Here is a 17,236-nt window from a genome sequence, read left to right as displayed (position 1 = left end):
TTATTTTGTAGAAACCACACTTTATACTTTCAAAACACTACCCTCCCTGCAATTATCTTCCAAACCACCTCTTGAGGTAAAGCAAGTTGTCCTCCCACTTCTCACACCAGCAACTGAAATTAAAATGCAAACCGAAGTTCACTGCTATTTGGCCTTAGGAAAGGGTCTAAGAAACACAAGTTTCCCCAACTCTCGGTTCTTTGCACTTTCCCACCATGTCGTCAAACTCAGAGATCCTTCTAAATTCCATTGTAATAACACAATAAGGGCAGCTCTTGAATATACCCTTTCCTTCGACCCTTAATTCGCATTAGGGCTAAATAACCCCTCCTCCGAAGGTTTTCTACATTCTTTAAGCATCAATTTCGCAGACGGACGGTAGCAACCCCCACCGCGCAGTCCCGGTCAGGTGGGCGGGCGAGTTAAGTATAAAATGCAGCTATTCCGCTTTTTCCGTTGCAATCTCAGTAAGATGGACTTCGCATGCGACGTTGGAACCAAACAAAACGCCGCGCTTTCATGTTCCAACCTATCTCGGTTAAGTTCAAGAGAGGGTGCTCCGCGGGCGTGCACAATCTGTGAGCTTACTTTTGGGGAACTGAGAAAAACCACTAAGGCCGGAACACAGCGCCTGGAACCACGCAGGGCTCAGACTTTGTGCTCACTGAGAGTCGTCCTGCGCAAAAGTGCCTTGAGACGCTCCCGTCCTTCCGGACCCAAACTCAGCAAAGTAGCCCTCTCCTGAAAGTAAACTCCATAAAAACTTGCCCGCTGCCCCTACAGAGAAGCCCCTACCGGCATTCTCCAAAGGCCCTCATGACTGCCCTGACCTACCCTGCAATCCTCGCAGTGTCTGGCGCCCCTCCTACCATCCCGCTTCTCAATCACATCCCCAGTCTGTCTACCTCTTACCGGGAGGTGAAGAGCTGCGCCGGGGGAGCGCAGCGCGTCGGGTCCTCGCTCATGCGCGTCCCGGCGGCGTTGCGAGGTCACCGCGCTCCACAGCCGCGAAGAGAGAGAGCCAAGGGCGGGAAGCTGCACCCGGACGCCGCCACGCCCCTCCACCCACCCACCAAACCCCGGGGCTACCAGGGCAATCCAAGGAGCTCTTCAAGGCCGCAAAGCACCGCCCCCTGGCCGGTTGCTCACAGGGGGACATCGAAGGCAGAAGCTAGAAGGTACTTGGGCCCCCGGGCTCCCCTTTCGACTGTGGCCTCTGCCCCGCCCCCAGTGCCCTGGGCTATGCGGGCTGGGGACCGCCGAGAGCATCGGCGCTCCCTTCTCACCGTCCTCGCTCTGGAAATCTCGCCCTGCCCTCGCTGGGGGCCCAGACGGAGCCGCGCCTTGAGGGGTAGAAAAAAAAGAGAGATAAACGCAGACCCGGCGGACATAGATGCCTAGCCCCAAACGCCCTAAACAGAGGTATTTAGCATTCGGCACAACTTCCTGAAATGAAGGATGCTCCTCATAAGTAATTTGGATGCAAAGTCTGCAAAGAAATCAGCGGGCCCAGAGGGGAACTGCAACTTACCCCGCGCGGAGCCGCTGCTCCCCGCGGAGTCCCACTCCGATGGCTTAACTGTCAGCATTCGTTTAACCTATTCGTCACCTTGTGCTCTAGCAGCGAGGGTCTGGAATCCCATCACAGCTGTGCCGCAGAGAGCATCCAGAGCCGGGTGGTTGCTGGGGAGAAGCCGCCAACCAATACAGAAAGAGACACAAATAGAAACCTAAGCTGGGTTAGTTAAAGCTGAGGGTACTACGTCCCTCCTCCCCTAGGGGGCTTCAGCGCTCTCGAGTAGCGCCCTCACCTCTCTTGGGGAAAGAATCTTTGAGTTACCTGCCCCACAATAACGCACAGGTGAACCGGTCCTGGCCTGCTTAGAAGGGTCCCTTCCACTTGGTATAAACAAACTCCGTCGCACTCCCCCTTGACTCCTTGGCTTTGTCCTTTGTCACTTTTAGGTTGCGCAACCACGTCACAGGTATTCGGGGCTTAATTTGCCAGGTGTCTCTCTGGAACACTACCCTCCCTGGCATAGCCTGGCATATAGAGGTTAAGGGGCAGTACTGTTTAGTCGCTCCTGCTTCAGATGAAGACAGCAGGAACCAATCCCAGAAAGCCAGATGAATACTACCTGTCAATCACCTCTCTTCCGTTGAGGGAAGCCTGTTCAGAGTTTAGGACGGCTTAGACCTAAAGAAGCTTTGGACATTTGGGTTCTGTCTCAGGAATTCAGGTTGGCTGAAGGCAGATTGGGGAGGGCTTACATTAAACTACCAGAAAAAAAGGGGTATGAGGTGTATGCTTATATTTGTTGACTACCTGCTATGTGCCAAATTCTTTACCTAATTATCTTAAGTGATCCTATCAACACCCCTGAGAATAACAAATCATTTGTTCCCATTTCGCAGAGGAGGAATCTGGTTTAGAGGAATTAAGTTACTTGCCCTAGGCCACACAGCTAGTAAGTAGCAGAGTCAGGCTTTGAAGGTAGATGTATCTAACACCAAATCCTATCTCCACTGTCCACCACACCATAGCAAGACAGAAAAATAATGAAATGAAAGAGCCAACCAAGAACCTATTTGAGGTATATTTAAAAGGGAAGAGGAATCAGGAGGAAGCCAAGAGAAAGAATCTTAAAACAAGAGCAAATGTCATGCAGAGTAAATCAGCGAGTCTACTAGCCAAATAACAAACTGTACCAGGTAGCAGACTAGACATCATCCAAGGCAAGAAAAGCAATCTTATAGGGAAACTAGGAGATTTTAGAGCAAGACAGTAAGATCTAATCAGTTCCCTTTGTAGTCATTTTGAAATCATCTTGACCGAAGTGTCATAGTCTGGCCTGTGCACTATCGTGTGAGACATCCTATGCATTTGAACATACACATACAACATCTAACAGATAAAGGAAGCCCACATTCTTGAAAAGTAGCTATAGAACTAACAGTTCAAGGACAGATTTCTCAAATTAAGAATACCCACTGGAAAGCTGCTCTGTCTCCCCTGGGACCTGGCAGTAGAATTTCCCAAGCTCTAAATACTAAGGGATGGGCTTTTCAAGAATGCCTAATTGATTGGTCAGTTCTGAGAGAGTCACTGATAATTACCATGCAGGAAAAGCAGAGGCTGGTTTTGGTTTTGTTTGAGGAAGGTCATCTTCCAGATCACAGTGCCCTCCAAGACTCAAGGCTTAAGAGTAGTGTGAGTATCAGGAACAACTCACATGGCTCATGCCCAACACCCACTGGTCACACACAAAGCTCCATTGTGGCCAGGACAGCCTCTAGGAGTCTAGAAGCCTGGCAGCTGCCCCCCCAAGTGGGAGGGGGGCTTCACAAGAATTGATTTGTGCCATGAGCAGAGATGTGACCCTGTTTTTGAGCTCAGCTGATGGAGTCAGCAAAGGGGAAATCGGTCTCTGTACAAAACAGGAAGAAGATTAGATGAACTGCATAATAAGCTATCAGAAGGAGCCTATTGGCATCATTACCACACTACATGGGAGGGAAGCTAAGACATGCCTCAGAGAGTGAAAGAACTGAGGGAAGGTACATTTGGCTTGTCTCAGTTTCTTTTCCTCCTGTCAGTCTGAAACACCCATTATCCACAAAAGGACAAATTTGTATGATTTCACTTACATGAGGAATCAAGAATAGGCAAATTCATAGAGTCAGAAAATAGAATAGAGGTTGTTACCAATTGGTGGGGGAAAGAAAATGGGGAGTTATTTTTTTATGAGTACAGAGTTTCTGTTGAGATGTTGAGAAAGTTCTGGAGATGAAAAGTCATGATGATTGTACATTGTTGCAAATGTAGTTAATGCCACTGAATTGTATACTTAAGATGGTTAAAATAGTAAATTTTATATTGTGTATATATTACAATTATATATGTATATATAATTAAAATCTATTATCATGATGTAATACTTCTTTAGAGCAAAAGCCCAAGTGAAAGCAGTATGTTAAGAAAGGATCCCTACCCCTGGACATTCTTTTCTTGAATTTTAATAAGTCTTGCCCTATTTTGCTTTCCTTTAAAGGTGTGCGAACCTAGTTTTGGATTTTTGTATTCTCCCATTCAGAAGCAATAGTCCTGCCATTTTACTATTTACTATTTTACTATTAAGTATTGGAGAACCTTGCCCTCTCCCTAGAGTTTCTTAAGAGCCCAGGCGCTTATGTAACATCTAGGGAAAGATTTCTGGTCTTTGTTCCATCATGGTCACCACTGAGATTCCCATTTTTGAAGTCTATTAATGTGGGCGGTTCCATTACTCTATGCCATGTGGATACAGGGGTACTTCATCAGGCTCCTAGGGATTCAGTCTCTCAGCATCCAAATACTGCTCCTTCAGAGAGTCTGTCTCTTCCTCACAGAACCTCTCTGCCCTTCCCTTTCTACTTTCCACTCAAGTAACTGCTGTCTTTCTGCCTACCATCCCACAGAACCACAATTTAGCTAAATACAAAAATCTCTTAACTCTGCCCTAGGGGATTCAAAGCCCTGCTGACTCTCTTCAGGGAGATGAGAAAATAGTAGTCTTATGTATTCAGATTTTTCTACAAAGCTGTATTAAGAAAATAAATGAATTTCTCAATAAATGATTGGCAACAACACAATACAAATAAATATGTCAATAAATTATTTTGCCACATTAAGTTTAAAAAATTTAATGTACCAGTGCAATGAATACCAAGAGATACTAGTCTCCAGTCTCAATAGAAATTATACATCAATTCAACCAACAGCTTTTCTCTCACCAATTCATTTCACCAGCAATTAGAGTCATTCAGCTTGATCCGATGCTCTGATTTCATGTTCTCCAAGATATCTTCTATTTAAAAATAGATTTTCTGTGTTAATTCGCCAAAGGGAAAAGAAGGTGCTAACCAGCCAACATGGGCATTACCACCTATCTCACTTCCCCAAAGTTATATTTTTCATGGTAAATAGTATTAAATTATCATTCACATATATTGGTTTCCAGTGAGTTTGGTCAGAGTAAATCAGATCCTGTGATAGGGAGAAAAATGGTCCCCCAAAGATGTCCACATTCTAATCCCCCAAACCTATAGTTATGTCATTATCAGCAAGGAGGAATTTAGGTTGCAAATAGAATTAAGGTTTCTAATCACTTGATCTTGAGATGAGGAGATTTTCCTGAATGATCCACATGGGCCAATGTAACCACAATGGTCTTTATAAGCGAAAGAGGGAGGCAGGAGAGTCAGAATAATGCAATGTAAGTGATTTGACCAGCCATCTATTGCTGGCTTTGAAGATAAAAAAAAAAAAGGCCATGAGCCAAAGAATGCAGACAACTTCTAGAAGCTGGAACAGATAAGGAGTTGGATTCTTTCCTAGAGCCTTCAGAAAAAAATGCAGCCCCACTGACACCTTGATTTTAGTCCAGTGAGAGCCATTGCAGACTTCTGACTTCCAGAAGTCTGCAGTTGGTATTGTTTTAAGCTACTAAATTTGTAGTAATATAAAGCAGCAATAGGAAACTATTATAGCCATATAATAGGGAAATATTACTATTATAGCAGTGGGAAACTAGTATAGAACTCTGATGAAATGCAGTTCTTGGAGCTGCAATGTACTATCCCTGCCAGTTGGTTTCCTGGACTCCTTTGGAAATATCTCATTGTTTTTCTCTCTTTAATCATTAAAGTTCCTTTAATATAATATAGAATCTTAAAAATATCTTTTGAATAAATGAGATTTGGCAAAATATAGAGTCTGTGAGACACGATTAGTGTATTTTTATAGTCTGAAAACATTGAAAATTAACCATCTCTCTCTCTCTCATTGTTAATTAATGCCTTTACTATCATGAAATTGGTAGTTAAATTATATGGACTTGAAGTAACAGAGAATTTGTGACAATAATACCTGGCTCTCTTTTTTACTTACAGGGAAAATGTGGATTCAATTTAAAAGTCAGTGTTTAGTCTTAGTATATAGTATTCACTTCTGTCATAAAAGAGGGAGCTTCATTTATATTCTGAGGTGATTAGAAGCTCTTTAGGCTGGCTGTTGAAAGAGCTTGTGATATTCTTGTAAACATAGCTGACATCCATATCATGTACAACACTGATCACTAGGCCTATTTGAAGAAGGAAAGACAAGTAGAGCATTTCAATGAATCAGTATAACATTTGGTCAGCTTGGAAGGGCTCCTAAGAATCCTGTTATCATTCTCTGGTGTTGAAGCTGCTGTCAGCTTCAAGGTACTTTTTTATTTACACTTGGTTAATAAAGTGTAAATAAAAAAGTACCTTGAAAAATGACATCAGTTGAAAGTTGCTGACTTAAGAACCCTCCTGGGAAGAGATATGCTTCTCAAATCAAGCTATGTGCAGAGCTGATACACTGACCCAGGCACATTCACTGGGCCCCTGTGGGCCAGGGGACCTTTTCTTTAATGTTCATTGTTCCTAACTAATGCTATATTTCTTTGGCTTTATTTCAGTCCATAGAAGTATGTACAACACAAAGGGCAAAAAGAAAGCCTGGCTGGTTTGTGTTGCTGTTGCTGCTCTAAGTTGAATTTGGCTGCAATATAAGAGGGAAGAGTGAGGAGAGGAGCCTGGAACTGAATCTAAAGCTGCATTAAGGAGTTGGAGCCTGATCCCAAGGGCAGAGGAAGCCACTGACAGTTCTGAACTGTGGGCATGATCAGGTTTGAAGCCTACCGATGTTTACATTTTTTTTTGATGATCTAATATTTCTTAAGTTCTCAAACTTTAGTGGATAGGAATCTTATCTTAAACTGATAAGATGCAGATTCTGATCTAATAGTTCTCGGGTGGGGCCCTGGGTGCAGCAGTAAGCTCCCAGGTAAATGCCAAGGCTGCTAAGCCATGGACTGAACTTTGAAAGGCAAAGGGCTAAACAGAATCACTTGTGAGCATCCACCACTGATTTCTTTCAGAGCCTGCAAGTAGGTGAGGGAGCATCTGGAAGGCATGAACAGAGCTCTTTTTACCCTCAAATAGCTGCGTTTTCCTGGGGTGACCTAATTGCCTCAGCACAGAACATTGTGTCAGTGTCCTTATTCATTCTGAGTGCTTTCTTCATTTTGGACCAGAACTCAGACTCTGCACTTTCAGCTCAGAACTCTGTCCTGTCATCTCTCTATGTGCTTAGTTACCAAATAGGCTTTGAAATTCTCTTTTCCAGCTGTCTTTCATGGGATTGACTTCCTCAACTTTTTTGAGGTTGACATCAAGCCAAGAACATCAGAGTCTTCAAAAATGATCACTATGCCTTGGTTTAGATAACTTGGGGATATGAAGGAAGGTTGTAGATAAACCAATTAGGTTTCTTTAAATCTATATTGCTGACAGAAACACAGGATTCTTTTGGTTTCTGTTTTATCAGTATAGCATATATATATACACACCATTGTATAGTGTAAATGAAATGATAAATGTAAAGTACTTAGCCATCATGCTAAGCTAAAAAAGCCAGACAGAAAAGGGTGAAAATCACATGATCTCTCTTATATGTGGGATATAAACCTAAAAGCGACAAATGAATAGGACAAACAGAGAATCATGGACATGGACAATAGACTAGTGGTTACCAGAGTGGAGAGGGGAGCGGGGAGAGAGGAGGTAGACAGGGTAAAAGGGGTCAAATATGTGGTGACAGAAAGAAATCTAACTATGGGAGGTTAACACACAATGTAAATATATATATGCCTTACTGTTAAAATGTACAACTGAAACTTACTGGATTTCATTAACCAATGTCACCATTAAAAAATGAATTAATTAATTAATTAAAAATAAATAAAATACTTAGCACAGTCTCTAGCTGACAGGAAGCATCCAGCATGAGAGCTATTATTATCAAATACGTGCTTTATAGAGAGGTTGCGAGTTAAGTAACATGTGTAAAAGACTTAGAATAGTGCCTTATATATGGTAGATACTGAATACTCCATAGCTATCATGTGGTGGTTGCGATGATGATGATGAGAAGGAAGAGGATATGATGATGAGCTTTTGTTGCCTCTTCTGTCAATAGAAGTCTTTGGTTAGACTTTGGAAGAGACTAAGGAGATAAAGCAATTCACTTAAACTCATTTCAATAACTGGCAATAATTAAAATGTAATAAAAAACTTTCGTATGTCTTGAGGATCATCAAAGGTAGACATTCCGCTTCACTGCATTCCTTTTCCCCTCACCTCCAATTCGTTCACACCCAGAATTTACCCAAATATTTCCTTCTCTTCAAATGCCATTTCTTGCATTGAGTTACTCAACTCACAGTAGCTTCCACAGCACCGAATACCAAACCTATCACACAATGAGGGCTAAGCAAACATTTGCAAAATTGAATGGAGTTTTATCAGAAAACAGAGTTCTTACTATGAAAATTCTAAAACAAATGGCTTTTTCTTCTAAAAACATTAACCTCAGTCACTTCTCTAAGGAGCACCTTGAACGGGACATGGGTGTCATCTCGATAAAATGCCACACCATTCCTTTCTCTATACCCTATTAGATTAATTCAGTGAAACAGTGACCAGGGAGTAACCTCAATCAAAGTTAGGGTACAGTGTGCCTTCTCTCCAGCTCCAGGATGCTTCTAACTCTCCTTAGGATATAATTCTTCCTGAAAAGTCTATGGCCTAATTTATCAGGGGTATACAGGTAACCACAATTAATTTTTTAGTTTATTACCAAGAGGAATTGAATCACATTGTGCAAATTTAATGCTCTTCTTCACCTCTATCAACTGGATATGCATGTTCATTCACTAAAGCTATTCCAATGAAAGAAGTCTCCTGTCATTGCTTCCTTGGATCACATTACAGCAGCAGAATCCTCAGAGGCATCTGTCTTGAGCCTCACTCTCTAAGACAACTATCATAGGCTGTTGGATACGAGAGAGAGAGAGAGAGAGAGAGAGAGAGAGAGAGAGAGAGAGAGAGAGAGAGACAGAGAGAGAGAGAGAAGAGAGGGAAAAAAAGAAGCAAAAAAGTTATTCTGGAGTCCAGAAGAGGTTTGTAATCCCTTTATAAATGGTGGCAGTATTTTCTGAAATGAAAATCAGGATATAGTTTGATAAATGATGTTTTCTGATTTGTAATTATAAAATTAAAAAAACTTATAAAAATTGTGCTGAATTTGCTTAAATATTTATTAATTTGCTTTTATTGGAAATAAAATAATCAAATGAAATCACATTTCTCTGGAAAATCCATGAAATAAGGCCACCTTGCCTATGTGGACTGGGTGAAGTGTCAATGGGCATAATTCTAAAAGCAGCATAATTTCCCTAAATCAACTGATATGCTTATGACTCTATTTTTTTTCTTTCTTATCACATTTAGTAAACTTAGCTTCAAGTTTACTAAGACACATTTCAACAACCAACAATAATTTCAATGCAACTGGAACCATTTCTTTGCATTTCTTGAAGATTATTGAAAGTTATCCTTCTCATAACTCTCCACTCCACCTCATGGTATTCCTTTCCCCATCTCCTCCAATTCTTACACCCAGAATCTATGCCCAAGTATCCCTCTCTCATTCTCCTAATGCTGCCTACACAGTCTCTCAACACATAGCCCAAACAATTTTTGGCTTCCCTTTTTTATTATGTAGATTAACAAGCAAGATTCCTTATATGTTAGAACTAACAAAGTGGGAGAAACTAAACAGACAAATACACATTTTGTTTCATTTGGGTACACACAGTGGGGAAAAGACTAGAATACTTACATGTTGGTAATTTTGGGGTTCATAAAATATTCTTTTATGCAATACAACTTTTCTTAAAATTTTATGCATGGCTTTATAGTTTAGTTACTATATTAAACTTTATTAAACTTAGGTCTCTTTTCCTTCCAATCTCAGAAGGACAGTATAACTCACTAGTTAATGTTAAAGGCTTTCATTGAGTAATAGGTCAATGGAACAAAAGAGAAAGTCCAAGCACAGACTCATAGATATACAGCCACTTGATTAGCAACAAAAGTGCCACTGGAGTTCAGTAGGAGAAAGTATAGTCCTTTCTGATAAATAGTGCTTGCACAATTTGATACCATGTGGAATAAAATTTAACCTTGACCTTTACCTCACATAATACACAAAAATTAATTTGAGATGGATCATAGACCTTAATGTGAAAGGTAGAACAATAGGTTTCTTTAAAAACATATAGGAGAATACCTTCATATATTTAGAGATCAACAAATATTACTAAATATATATGTATATATATATATATATATATATATATATATAAAGAAGCACTACTATAAAAGATAGAATTGATATTTGAAATAACATATTCAATAACAGCTGCAATTTATCTGAGTCTTTTTATTAGCTACATTTTGTATTTATTAGAGATTTACAGTGTATTGTGAATGACTACTCATATGGATCCAATGCTCACACACAGAAAGCCTTAAATTTCACATTGATTTCGTGGTTGTATTACACTTGTAAAATAACAGACGCTTTCCTAACTAACGATTTATGAGAAAAAAAAGAAAAGTCAGTCATGCTTTTAGATATTTTCAGTATTTTCCCTTAACGGCTTTGCTGTAGACATCATTGCCACAAACATTTTGCCTCAAACCTTTCCATCATGTAACTAATCCACCATAAGGCAATTTTATTGTAAAAAAAAGATAAAATCATGAAAAATAAAATATATTAAAAAGGACATAACAAAATTAAAAAGTCATCATTGTTAAAAGCAAAATTTGAATACATTTAAAATGTTTCAGTTGTAGATTCATGGCAATACTACACAGATAACCAATTTTATTTTGTGGATTGTACCTAAGCAGTTGTCTTCATTCCATGGAATTTGTGGGTTCAATTCTGTGCCCTCAAAGAGGACCCTTGGCCTCTCTTTCCTCTCAATGTAGTGTGTTGCAAAATAAAGAACCAACTCTTGGGGCAAATCATTGTCATCTGCAAGAAACGCTAACTGTTTTAAGACCACCACTACCACCACATCTATGCATCACTGTATAGACTGTTATGAGAGCTAGCGAATATTTATATATAATATAAAAATGGGTGCAGCTGTGAGAACTTTGTCAATGGAGAAATGAAACCAAACTGACAACTAGCTTAAATGTATTAAGTCAGCCAAAGGATGTTGATTCGTCAATGGGGAAATAAAACCAAACCAAAAAATAAAATAAAATAACCTAAAAATACTGTCAACCAAATATTTGATCTTTTTACAGCACTTGTTTAATTTATCAATGAAGAGATGAAACTAAACAAACAAAAAACAAATTGTCAACCAGTTATTTGATCCTTTTTATGACAAGATTGCCTTACAGTCAATTAGGTATGCAGTGAAAATATTTGCAGCAAAGATGCCGTGGGGAAAGAAATATATACCAATACCAGATAGACAAATTTTGGCAAGTCACTTTTTCATTTATGGCAATTAGTGAAAGTCTGGAATAAAGAAGATTCCGCGTCTTCAGCTTGTATCTCAGTCTGTTAAGAAGACCTATTTTTCCTTAGTTTGTGTAAACATGTGATGTACACTGGTGTTTGGGATCCTGGGAAGCTTAGATGCTGGGAGCCAAGAAGAAGAGCCTATCGAACATGAAGCATCTGAGAGTTGATCCTTAAGAAGTATAAATGTAGGGCAAAAAATAGAATGCAGTTTTGCTGCACAACAGAGCTATGATCATCACGTGGACAGTTGACATCCCCATGCCAGACCCTGTGCTAAGATCTGGATGTCTAATCCTATGTGTTAGATGTTATTAGTATTATGGCCCTCTTACAAAGAAGGGAACAAAGTCTCAGAGAGAAGTATCTTGCCCAAGGCATATAGCTGGTAAGTGGCAAAGAAAGGATGAGAAGAACCTCCAGATGTCTGGCTCTGAGCCCCAGCATTAAACCTCAGCTCTACCGCATTTCAGAAAACTAAACCGAGGGAAGGCTGCTGGCTGAGGAAGAGAGACTGGATTTATAAACCGGTCCTGTTTTAGTTGTACTCACTGTTAACTTCGAAATGGAGGGCATGAAAAACAAAAGAAGATGATGAGAATCTGTGGAAGAAGTCAAAATGGATAAGACAGTATAAAGAAGAGAGGTCGGTAAATCAAATGTGTTACACAAACTTTAGCTTGGAAGAAAGCTTTTAAATTAATACATAAAATAAGAATCATGGTGTCACAAGGATTCTGGAAATTGTCTACCTTATCCTCTTTTCTGATAGTATAATTCAATGTATAATTGCACAAATGCAGGATCTGCATTTTACTTAAAAACTTCCCTGTTTTAAGACAATGGGGAAGTGAAACCAAACCAAAAATAAAGAACCTAAAAAAACTGTCGATCAACTATTTGATCTTTTTTTTTAATTAGAAAAATTTTTTCAGCTTTATCTAAATATAATAGACAATTAGTTGCTCATATTTACATTATACAATTCAATGAGTTTTCTTTCAATGAGTTTTCTTTCAATGAGTTTTCTTTCAGTTTCAGATGTACAGCATAGTGATGAGATCCACATAATTCACAAATCACCCCAATAAATCTAGTATCTTTCCCTTTATACATTTATTACATTATTAACCATCTTTCCCATGCTACACTTTACATCCCCCTGTCTATTCTGTAACTATCCATTTGTACCTCTGATAATCCTCTTACTTTTTTTCGCCATCCTCCCAACCCCTCTCCCATCTACCAGCCTTCAAAATATTCTCTGTATCTGAGTTTATTTCTGCTTTTGTTGTTGTTGTTGTTGATTTTGTTCTTTACATTCCACATGTATGTGAAATCATGTGATATTTGTCTTTCTCTATCCAACCCATTTCATTCAGCACAATAACTTCTAGGTCCATCAAAGCAATATCTTTTTCCATCCCCTTCCTTTAAGTCTGTGTGTCTTTTAATCTGAAATGAGTCTCTTGTAGGAAGCATGTAGGGGACCTGTTTTCTTATCCTTTCATCCTCTCTATCTTTTACGTGGAGCACTAAATTCTTTTTCATTTGAGGGAGATACGTATTGATAGGAATGTAGTTGTTACCATTCTTTATTCCTGTTTTTGATATATGTTTTTTCTTCTTAAATAAATCCCTCCAACATTTTCTGTAATACTAGCTTGGTGGTGATAAATTCTTTTAGCTTATTTTTGTCTGAGAAGCTCTTTATCTGTCCTTTGACTCTAAATAATAGCTTGGCTGGATAAATTATTCTTGGTTGTAGATCCTGAGTCTTCATTATGTCGAGTATTTTGTGTCAAGCCCTTCTATTCTGCAGTTTCTTTTGAGAAATCACCTGCCAGTCTTATGTGTGCTTCCTTGTAGGTAAGTAACTGCTTTTCTGTTGCTGTTTTTAAGATTCTCTCTTTGCATTTAACCCTTGGCATTTTAATTATGATGTATCTTGGTGCGGGCCTCTTCGGGTTCCTCTTTCTTGGGACTCTCTGAGCTTCCTGGGGTTGTATGTCTATTTCCTTCACCAGGTAAGGGAAGTTTTCAATCATTATTTCTTCAAATAGCTCTTCAACACCTTTTTTTCCCTTATGGTACATACCCCTATGACACGGATATTTTTGCATTTAATTGTGTCCCTTAGGCTAGTTAAATTATTATGATATTATTGGCTTCTTTTTCTTGTTATTCTGATTGAGTGTCCTTGGCTTCCCCATTCTCTATATAGGTGGTTCAATACTCTTTTTTATCCACTCTGTTGATTCCTTCTAATATATTCTTTTTTTTTTTATTCTTCATCTTAGATAATGTGTTCTTCATTTCTTACTGGTTCCTTTATTTTACGTATTAATTTAACAGCTTTCTTCCAAGCTAAAGTTTATGTAACACATTTGATTTACTGACCTCTCTTCTTTATACTGTCTGTGTGAGATACAATATAATATTGTATCTCAACTACTGTTGAGATACAATATTATATTAGTTTCAGGGGTACAACACAGTGATTAGAATTTGTATAACTTATAAAATGATCACACTGATAAATCAAGTACCCATCTGACACCATACATAGTTATTACAATATTATTGACTGTAGTCCCTATGCTATATTCTAAATCTCCATGACAATCTTATGACTATCATTTTTTACTTCTTAATCCCCTCCCCCATCACGCATTCCCCAATCCCCTATCCAGCAATAATCAAAATGCTCTCTATATCTATGAATTTCTTTCTTTTTTTCTTTTGTTTATTCTGTTCTTTAGATTTCACATACAAGTGAAATCAAATGTCATTTGTCTTTCTCTATCTGACTTACTCCACTCAATGCAATACCCTCTAGGTCCATCTATTTTGTTGCAGATGGCAAGATTTCATTCTTATTTTATGGCTGTATAGATGTACCATCGTATAGATATACCACCTCTTCTTTATCCATTCATTCTATGATGGACACTCAGGTTGTCTCCATATCTTGGCTATTGTAAATAATGCTGCAATGGACATATAAATTCGGATATCCCTTCAAAGTAGTGTTTTGGGTTTCTTTGGATAAATATCCAGGAGTTGGATTACTGTGTCCTTCTTCGTCTCTTGTTACAGTCTTCATTTTAAAGTCTATTTTGTCTAAGTATTGCTACTCTAGCTTTTTTGTTTGTTTCTGTTTTCATGAAATATTTTTTTCTATCTCCTTACTTTCAGTTTGTGTGTGTTTTTTGATCTGAAGTGAGTCTCTTGTAGGCAGCATATGTAATGGTCTTGTTTTCTTATCTATTCATCAACCTTATGTCTTTTGATTGGAGCATTTAATCCATTTACATTTAAAGTAATTGTTGATAGATACACTTATTGCCATTTTATTTTTTCTATTTTCTCCTTCTTCTCCTTCCTCTTTTCTCCTTCTTCTCCTTCCTCTTTTATTCCTCCTCCTCCTCCTCCTCTCTCCTCCTCTTCCTCTCCTCCTTCTCTCTCCTCTTCTTCTTCTTCTTCTTCTTCTTCTTCTTCTTCTTCTTCTTCTTCTTCTTCTTCTTCTTCTTCTTCTTCTTCTTCTTCTTCTTCTTTCTTCTTCTTCTTTCTTCATGTCCCTTTAACATTTCTTATAATGCTGGTTTAGTAGTGAACTCTTTTAACTTTTTCTTGTCTGGGAAGCTCTTCATCTATCCTATTGTAAATGATAGTATTACTGGGTAGAGTAATCTTGGTTATAGGGCCTTACTTTTCATCACTTTGAATATTTCCTGCCAGTCCCTTCTGGCCTGTGAAGTTTCTGTTAAGAAGACAGCTGACAGTCTTATGGGATCTCCCTTGTAGGTAACTAGATGCTTCTCTCTTGCTGATTTTAAGATTCTCTCATTGTATTTATCCATAGGCATTTTAATTATAATGTGTCTTGGTGTGGGCCTGTTTGGATTCATCTTGTTTGGAACTTTCTGTGCTTCCTGGGCTTGTATGTCTATTTCACTCACCAGATTAGGAAAGTTTTCTGTCATTATTTCTTCAAATAAGTTTTCAATTACTTGCTTTTTCTCTTCTCCTACTGGTATCCCAGAGGCCCCTTAAACTCTCATTTTTGTGTGTTTCTTTTTTCCTTTTGCTGTTTTGATTTGGTGTTTCTGCTACTTTATCTTCAAAATTGCTGATTGGACCCTCTGGTTCATCTGATCTATTTTTGATTTTCTCTAATGTAGTCTTCATTTCAATTATTACATTCTTCATTTCTTTTCCTTTTTTCTCTTTTTTACTCCTACAGCACCTGGTCTTCCTAGGTGGTCTCCCATCCAATGACTAACCAGCCCAACCCTACTTAGCTTCCAAGATCAGACGAGATCAGGCATGTTCAGGATGGTATGGCCGTAGCATTCTTCATTTCTGACTGGTTATTTTTTATGTTTTCTATCACTATTTTATGTTGGTTATCTATTTGTTGAAGTTCTCACTGAGATTATTGAGCATCCTTATAACCAGCGTGTTGAACTCTGTGTCTGGTAGATTGTTGTCTCAATTTTGTTTAGCTCTTTTTCTGGAGCTTTGTTCTTTTTTTTTTTTTTGAGCCATGTTTCCTTGTCTCCCCACTTTGGCTGCCTCCTTCTGTTTATTTCTATGTATTAGGTAGATCTGCTATGTCTTCTGGTCTTAGTAGAGTGGCCTTATGTAGTGGGTTCCTGTGGAGCACAGTGGTGCAGTCTCCCTGGTCACTCGAGCCAGGTGCTCCAGTAGTGTCCCTTGTGTGAGTTGTGTGTGCCCTCCTGTGTTAGTTGAGCCTTGATTGCTGTTTGCATGTCAATGGGAGGGATTCACCCTCAGGCTGATTGGTTGTGAGGACTGGCTGTGACAACAGTGGAGGAGATATTGTGCAGAGGCCAATGCTATTGAGCAGTTTACTTTTGCAAGGGCTCTGGAGCTTGTGAAATCTTCCCTTTGGGTGTATTGTTTGTGGAGGTGTTTGGATGGTGTTCTGTTGTGGTCTAAAGCTGGCCACCAAATGTACTGGTTTCTGGAGTCTCTTGGGAGGATGTCTGTTGCAGGCCAAAGTCAACCGCTACCTGCGCCCTGCCTGAGGCCACTAGGTAGGAGCTACAAAATGATTGTAGTTGCAGATTGTTGACACTTGTGTTGGACTTGTAGGTGCCTGGGAGCTAATTTGTGAACCAAGGCTGGCTTTTACTAATGCCAGCCTTGGGGCTTCTCAGCAAGTGATACAGGGCACGTTGAGGCCAAATGCTATTTGTTGGGGATTTGTAAACCTTTGAGAGATTCTAGGAAAATCTTTAGTATGAGCCAATATAAGCCATTTGTATGGAAAAGCCAGTAGAAGTTGCTTTAACGGGCCCACAAGTTGGGTAGTTTAAGGTCTCAAGGAATCACTATGGTGGGCAAATTGTGTTAGCTAGGTTGATGGGGACTCAGATATGGCTCCTGGATGTATCTGCACAGTGGGTGAGGGAAATGTCCAAAAAAGAACAATGACTTCTGCCAACACGTCTATCTGGGAGAAAGCTTCCCATTTAAGCCAGACCATTCACTTCCTCTCCATATCTCTTTGGTGCCTTTCAATGTTCTGCCCCAGCACTGGAGCTCAGAGTAAGTGAGTCCATCAGCAAGTCATAGACCCTTTAAGAGGAGCACCTAGGATTCCAGTAGCCCTCCATCTCACTCAGCCGGAATCCCTGCTGGTTTTCAATGACAGAAGTTGTAGGGACTTTTCTTCCTGGCACTGGAACCCTGGGCTAGGAAGCCTGGTATGGGGCTGGAATCCCTTGCTCCTCAGGGGAATCC

General features: G+C 39.5%; 1 protein-coding gene and 1 pseudogene across 6 annotated transcripts in view; both read right to left on the bottom strand.

Moving 5' to 3' along the window:
* RUBCNL (rubicon like autophagy enhancer) overlaps nucleotides 1-1,688 on the bottom strand; it is a 39,793-nt gene extending 38,105 nt beyond the window's left edge. Inside the window, exons 1-2 of one of the 6 annotated variants that reach the window (XM_039839459.1) lie at nucleotides 1,532-1,592; nucleotides 1,287-1,343 (exon numbers count right to left, since the gene is read on the bottom strand). The gene's annotated coding sequence lies outside the window, so the exon portion shown is untranslated. Of the gene's footprint in view, nucleotides 1-912; nucleotides 1,065-1,286; nucleotides 1,344-1,531 lie in introns of those variants that run through there. The other 5 variants (XM_039839460.1, XM_039839458.1, XM_039839456.1 and 2 more) reach the window with 5 other exon arrangements.
* Nucleotides 1,689-15,701: 14,013 nt separating this feature from the next.
* Nucleotides 15,702-15,819, bottom strand: LOC120583970 (uncharacterized; annotated as a pseudogene).
* Nucleotides 15,820-17,236: the final 1,417 nt, after the last annotated feature.

Source organism: Pteropus medius, unplaced genomic scaffold (genome assembly GCF_902729225.1).
Source record: "Pteropus medius unplaced genomic scaffold, Ma_sr-lr_union100, whole genome shotgun sequence".
NCBI classification, from domain to species: domain Eukaryota; kingdom Metazoa; phylum Chordata; class Mammalia; order Chiroptera; family Pteropodidae; genus Pteropus; species Pteropus medius.
Note: the sequence above shows the minus strand (reverse complement) of the source record. Positions and strands in the feature narration are given on the sequence as shown.